The sequence below is a fragment of the Amblyomma americanum genome, chromosome 1, assembly GCF_052857255.1.
Source record: "Amblyomma americanum isolate KBUSLIRL-KWMA chromosome 1, ASM5285725v1, whole genome shotgun sequence".
NCBI classification, from domain to species: Eukaryota; Metazoa; Arthropoda; class Arachnida; order Ixodida; family Ixodidae; genus Amblyomma; species Amblyomma americanum.
Genome location: NC_135497.1, coordinates 375,294,159 through 375,301,718, shown reverse-complemented (window position 1 = coordinate 375,301,718; position 7,560 = coordinate 375,294,159).

Genomic DNA, 7,560 nt, shown 5'->3' with positions numbered 1-7,560 from the left:
GTGACTACCCTGCCCTCACCAGAAAAACAAAACAAAAAAGAAAACAAAAACCATGTCGAAACAGCGGAACTGGCTGACCGTTATCATTTGACATTGCGCATGTGCGCTGCTTTAGTGTAGTATAAATTGACATGCGTACTTCCAATAAAACTCACTTGCAAGTTCAGCGCAGTTCTGCGTGTCCCTTCTCTTACTCTGTCCTGCTTGCTTGCGCTGTTAAGCCATCATGAAATGCTATCAATCGCCCAATCTGCAGTTTTTGCGCCTTCATTCCCTGGGGTTTCTGCGGGCTAAGCAAACTGTTTCCTTTAAAAAAAAAATATTGTGTTGGCGCTACAAAACTCTTCCTGTCGTCCTGTACATTAAAGAAATTCTAAAAATCTTTATTGGTCTTATAATGTTGCTCTTATGGACATAATATTGCACACTTCGTTGGCTTACTGCTGCCTCGCGGTCTGGAGCATCGTCTTCATTCGAGTCCTGCTCGCTCGCGGCTGCACTAGTGTTTGATCTATCGTATGAGACATTTCTGCTGAAAGAGACGCTGGAAGACTATGGCAGAAAAAAAAGTGCTTTATTTATGCTCCCTTACGCGTGACATGACGTCATCGCATCTAAGGGATAAATGTATCTCACGTGTCGAAGCAGTGTACGACCTGCGATTATCGAAAACTGCAATCCTTTATTTCAACGGTGATTCGGAATCGTTTAATTCCGGACATTATGCGAAATGTGAGTGACCTTACAAGTTCAAGGAAACGAGTTTTGTCGAAGCTATATAGAAACATGAGTAATTACGAAATGCAGTTACAAGGTAGGTTCCTACCTCTTGAACCGTAACCTGGTCCTATTTGGTATCGTGGAAGAAGGCTGCTCGTTACATGCGTTTTGTGTAGAGGCGAAAACGTACTATCTGCATCGTATGTTACATTAGTGGTGCGTGGGCATTTTATACGTCTATCCTGGTTGTTTAAACCTCTTGGTATTACTCTCTTGTTGTTGAGTGACGGTATCTTTCCTCGGGTATGTATTATACAACGATATTACTTCCATCGGGAGTGTCTGCCTTTGCGCTGCACAGCTTTCGTTGAAAGTAAGGAGCCCTTGCTTCTAAGCCATGTAGTGGGATTTTCGTAGCATCCGTGGCAGTTCGAACTTTCCAAGGGGTGAGGATGAGAGATCCTCAGCCCTTGAATAGATTTTAAAAGCTGGCGATGCACAACGAGACACACCTCATGAATCAGAATCAAATTTTTTAGTCCCTAAACATCTGACAAAGGCCCTGTCTAATTGTGTTAGTACCCATGCTTTTTAAGTGCATGTGTTGTTTTTTTGTGTGCGTATGCGAAGTTCCATTTTGCAATGAAAGTTTCCGACTTGTTGCTATGTGAGGCGTGCCTGGGGCTTTGTCAGGGGAACTCTTACGTCGCCTTTTTCTTTCCCTAACAAGTCGATTGTTATTGTCTGAATGTTAAATATGGGAATTCAAATTAAATACTCATAAAGAAGACAGATTAAATAACATTAAAATATTACATACATGAAATGGCTTCCAGCCATTTCATGGACCACGTTGGCAGTGCGATAGGAACTGAGCGCTTTTTTTTTCTTTCTCAGGCTGGAGGTGTCCGAGGCTTCCTTTCATCAATGTCGCCGTTCCTCTGTCCACGAAGCATTCGTCCTCCTGTGGGCGCGGTCATCGCACTGGAAGTTGCTGGGGCAGCCCGGCATGCGACTCTCCCGACGCCGGCTGTCGGCGATGCACTCTTGCCTCGTGCAACACAAGCGTCTCACTGCCCGCGGCGCATCGAACCTCGTCCTGTAATCCGACGACCGGCGGCGAGGAACCAAAAGGGAAGACAAGTGGCCTGTCGAGGTTCCCCTTTAATTTCGGTCTTGTCCGCAGTGGCCATCGCGCGGGCTCCAAAAGGGACGAGTTAGAGGAGACTCCGAGGACGACATCAGCGGCACATTTCGGCCCGTTAAGACCGCCACCGGCGAAAAAAACAAGCGCGCGATCGTGTACACACATTGGAGTCAGTTGTCTCTGCAGTGGAGTCGCGATACAGCGTTTGGTGTAAGTATACACGCGGTAAAAGCCGATGGCGGCAGGGCCGGCTCATCAGTCATGAAGGTTAGCGTGCAGAAAGGTGTATTTTTGTGTCACAGTGTGGCGCGCGGATCTCCGTCGGCCGCAGATGCGAACACTTCCCCACTGGCGGCGAGCAGTGATCGATGAGCCGGGCCGGCTGCGTGGCATTATACGAACACGCGCGGCGCCGCCGCTCAAGAGCCTATGCGCGACATTAGCGGCCGACGCCTGTGTATACAAAGCTCTCCCGCTATCTTGTTTCCCTGCTCGTTCGGACGGAGCCACCAGTGTTTCGTCGGATGGCTCTGCACGGACGATTATGCGTTGCCGCGCTGCGCTTCTCGGAATCGTCGGGCGAACTCACGTGGACGAGCGCCGCCGTGGCAGCCGAGGTCGAGGGCCTCGTTGTTGTTCGCGGAATTTGCGCGCACAGAGCGCGCAGCGCGTGGCATCTCAGCTGCTTACGGTTTCCAACGTTTATCCTGGTACCGGCCTTACGTGTACCTCGGGGGTTTTGCAGATAACAGGAGCTCGCATTGCTAGCGATCACCTGGATGCAGCCGCGCGACTACGGAGGAAAGCTGCGCCGCCTTCTGGGAAACCTAGCAGTTGAAGAGGACTTCTTCCTTGTTCGAGGCTCGAAACCGGGACCACCGCCTGTCGGGGGCAGTCGCTCTACTAACCAAGCTAATGAGGACGGCTGGCGGATGGTGAGGCGAGGCAGGATTGATTAAAGATTCGAAACGGGGACAGTTTTACTTCAGTGTATTTAGGGGAAACGCGAAGGTTAATTGCTGCGCAAAAGGGACGAAATACAGGCAGGAAGTAGACAAGAATGAATCCCCTAGGTGAGCTATATGTAGAGAAGATGACCTATAGAACTTTATACAGGATGCGTGTCTACTTCCCTCGAGTATTTCGTCTCTTTGGATCTGTATTTATTCCTCAAGAAAAATGCCAACGAAGTAGCTGGCCTTTGCATAATCACTCGCTAACGTACACCTGAACGCAGCCATACGGCTACAAGGGACCACCGGAGAGCGCGGCGCTAGCGTGGGACTCGCGCCGGATGCAGGATCATGTGACTCCCCTTTACTGTGGCCAGCACTGGGTGCTCGACAGAATTTCTGCATTTTGAAAGGCACAGGCGCAGCTACTCTCTTTATTTTTCCCTCTTACCTGGTGACTTCAGTGCACACTTCGATCGCCGCACACTTCGAGGCCGCATATGCCCAACACATTCCGGAGCCGCACTCTCTCCCTAGCTGAGACACTGGCGGGACTCGTACGCCGAAAGCACGGAGTGTATGCCCCAAGAATGCATCTCATCATTAAAAGCAAAATGACGCTCTAGCAGCCACGTCCAGGTGGCGTAGGCTGCCCACAAACGCCGAAGGTATTTCCTATCAACGCTCCAAAGCGGTTAACATCGCCCTCATTGCGCGAAGCGAACTAGCGAGCACACGTAACGTTTGGCTTCGTTCGGGTCTACGCACCGCACCACGCAGACAGCTATGCTGCCTGCACGCTTAGTGAGGCGCTGAAAGCTAAACACCGAAACTAAGCAGCCGTTTTGATTAAGGAACGCGCCGCGAAATTTCACTGACGACTTCCACGCTGCCGCATTGTTTTGAGCAAGCGCACACCAACCGCAGAGTCCCGGTGTTGCGCCGGACCCTGCTCGAGCTAATGCACGGCACATTTACGAAGGGGAGTTCTTCGGCCTATAAGGAGGAGAAACATCCGAGGAGGTCAGCTGAAAGGAATGAGCGACGTCATTTAGCCGGTGCAATGTTAGTCAAGAGCGATAAATTATCTGTCAGAAATTTCAGGCACAGAGGTTCTCTGGGATTGGTTAAAGGGGAATACGATCATCATCATCATCAATATTTATTGATCCCTTAAGGACTCTTCACAGGGTATTACATAAGGAGGGGGCGACGTACGTAGGACAATACAAGAACAAAGCCAGAGGTTGAAAAAAAGAGAACAAATCTAGTAACACACACACACACACACACACGCACGCACGCGCACGCGCACGCGCACGCACACACACACACACACACACGCACGCACGCGCACACACACACACACACACACACACACACACACACACACACACACACACACACACACACACACACACACACACACACACACACACACACACACACACACACACACACACACACACACACACACACACACACACACACACACACACACACACACACACACACACACACACACGCACACACACACAAGTTCATCAGTGAAGACAATGTGAAAACAAAGTTTTTCTTTTCCTGATTAATTTGATTACAGTCTTGCAACACTTTCACGCGCACGAAATGGGCCTGTTTCGTAATTTAGTGCACGAGGCACAAGGAAAACAAATTAAAAGCGCATGTATTGCATCCTTGGGCATAGAACAGCGAATGTGCAGTTTCAGTACTGAAGCACACCGCGGTATAAGTGAGAAGGAAACCGACATCCAAAAAGTCTACTTTAATGGTTATTTTTTTTGCTCACGGCTCTCACTCACGAGCTTTAGGCGCACCAAGAAGGCAGTGGAGCGAGGGTGATTCGTATTCACATCCCGATGGTGCTCTGACTGCAAGGGGGCGAGCGCAGACGTAACGATAAGCAAGAAAAAAAAAGGTGCCGTCACATGATACAACGACGACGCTGTCCCATGCGTCTGGAACCGAGGCTGCCGATGCCACAGCGGGTCATTTTTCGCCGCAGGTTGGCGCCATCCGGTCCCAGGACGGCGCCACGTCGTCGGCGGTGTGTGAAGCCGCGCTGCTCTGCGTGCGCCCTGTATCGGCTAACTGGGACTCTGACAAAGACATCGGGATGCCGACTAGTCGGCTGTGGCCTCGGGCGCTCCGGGCATCATCTCACGGTTCCTTTTCGTTTTTTTTCTGTTAACGCGCCCAGTGGACAGCGGTACTTGACCGATGCGTGAGAGCCAGAGGTTGAAAAAAAGAGAACAAATCTAGTAACACACACACACACACACACACACGCACGCACGCGCACGCGCACGCGCGCGCACACACACACACACACACACACACACACACACACACACACACACACACACACACACACACACACACACACACACACACACACACACACACACACACACACACACACACACACACACACACACACACACACACACACACACACACACACACACACACACACACACACACACACACACACACACACACACACACACACACACACACACACACACACACACACACACACACACACACACACACACACACACACACACACACACACACACACACACACACACACACACACACACACACACACACACACACACACACACACACACACACACACACACACACACACACACACACACACACACACACACACACACACACACACACACACACACACACACACACACACACACACACACACACACACACACACACACACACACACACACACACACACACACACACACACACACACACACACACACACACACACACACACACAGCGTTGTTCCGTAGTCAAAACGGCGAACGACGAATGCCCTATGCTGGTTATTAGAAATTAGGAGGTCGTTTTTAAGCTTCACCTTAAGAGTAGAAGCGAGAGCGCCTTTTCCTACTTTTTATTTTTAATAACTCTAACATCAGTATACATCCCCAACTCCCTTTACTGTCATACACACCACAACGCGGTAACTTGGTGTCCCTGTAACACGCTTGAACCAACGACTCCTTGTGGCATATGCGTTGCGTTCCCGCCTGGCCCGCAGACGGCCTAGGTTCGAACCCCATTGCCGGCAAATTGCATTCGTCGTTCGAAACTTCTGGGAATCTTTCGGCCACGTTTCTGAGGCTTTCCTGTCAATCCTAGGCCACGGCTTTTCGACCGAACGAGCTCTATACGCTGTCGCTCACTTAAAAGTCCCAGGGCGCCAATATGGTTCCACTGCCTGCGGGCATGCGGAGAAAGCTCCTCGCGTTGTGGGATCACCGATCGAACTGAGCTAAACTCTGTAACGCAAGCACTATAGTCGAATGCAGCTTTAGTCTTCAGCGAAGCTCCGCCAATATTCGTGTCCGCCACACACTGTTTTTTTCAGGACAGATACTTGGGCGAGTTAGTATTCTATCGTGGGATTAACCTTGTGGTGACCCCTTCGCCGCCGGTGAGTACGCGCTGAGTGTTCATCACCGAACACCCCACACTGTTCCTCAGCGACAAGGAGAGCAGTGAGTTGTTAAAGTTTTTCTTGATACCTGAGCCAAAAAATAAAGACAACACGAAATTATTAGCGAAATAATTTTACCGCCTTTAACTTGTTTAATAGCGCGAAACGTTACCGTCTTCACTTCGCTGACTGTACTGTGACTGGTTAGAGGGGTATAACAACACCCCGCGAGCCATTGTCGGTTGCTGCCGAGTGCTGCGCTTCTGAAATATGCTTTACAAGCGCCACAGTATCAGAACCCCGAAGCAGTTTTAAACCAGCACAGACAGCCGATGCTCGGATTCTTCAAAACGGAAACGCACCAGTGGTTTTCAGCCGTCCATAGCGTGTCGCGTGAACACAGCACTTCATATGCCGCGAAGGAAATTAACCGTACGAACTGTTCTTTCCTGACGCTGGCAGCAGCAGTCAGCAAAATTTCTGAACTATACTTAGGTAATAATGCGCGTGACGACAAAGCATGCCAATTTTTGGAACAATCTTACGCCTGAGCAGTAACGTGTCATCGACATGGTACAGTGAACTTAAAGAGCAAAGCAAGTTGTTCAAGCAAAAAGCGGGCTACACGAGCCAAGAAACAATTCAGGGGGGGGGGGGGGGGGGCACTTTGTTTACCTAAAGTGAGGACAGGCGAAAAACCTTTAGCGCGGTGTTGCTGCTTGTGTCACTGATGTGTGGTTAAGATGTTGATTAAGTACAGAATTGTTTGGGAATCTTAAATGCTGCAGACACTGGAGGGCATTTGAGAGGCATCTGTCTGATTCGACGCCTTTCCACAAACACTCTCCAGCGTCTATAGACAAGGAGAACTACATGTGCGTTGGGAGGAAGTAGCGTATTGGGTACCACGCTCGGCTGCGGAGCGGAAGGATGGTGGTTCGAATCGAATCGTGCGCAAAGATTTTTTCTTATCGAGTTGAAGAGCGTAACGGATGGACGGTATGACGTCACTTTCGTTGTCGTGACTTCCGGTTGGCGATGTAACGGACGGACAGGATCTCGACCGGGAGTATGATCCATTAAAGGCCTTCGCCTTAAAAAAAACACAAAAAACAGGCCTGTACTGCACTGACGGCTAATGATGCAGAGATGCTGTGTGAAGGCATTTCGCGCGAGGTTGTTCGACGTGTTGTGGAAAGGTGGGCTTCGCGTGAACTTTAAGACAATTTGCGCTAGTCTGGCTCGCTGC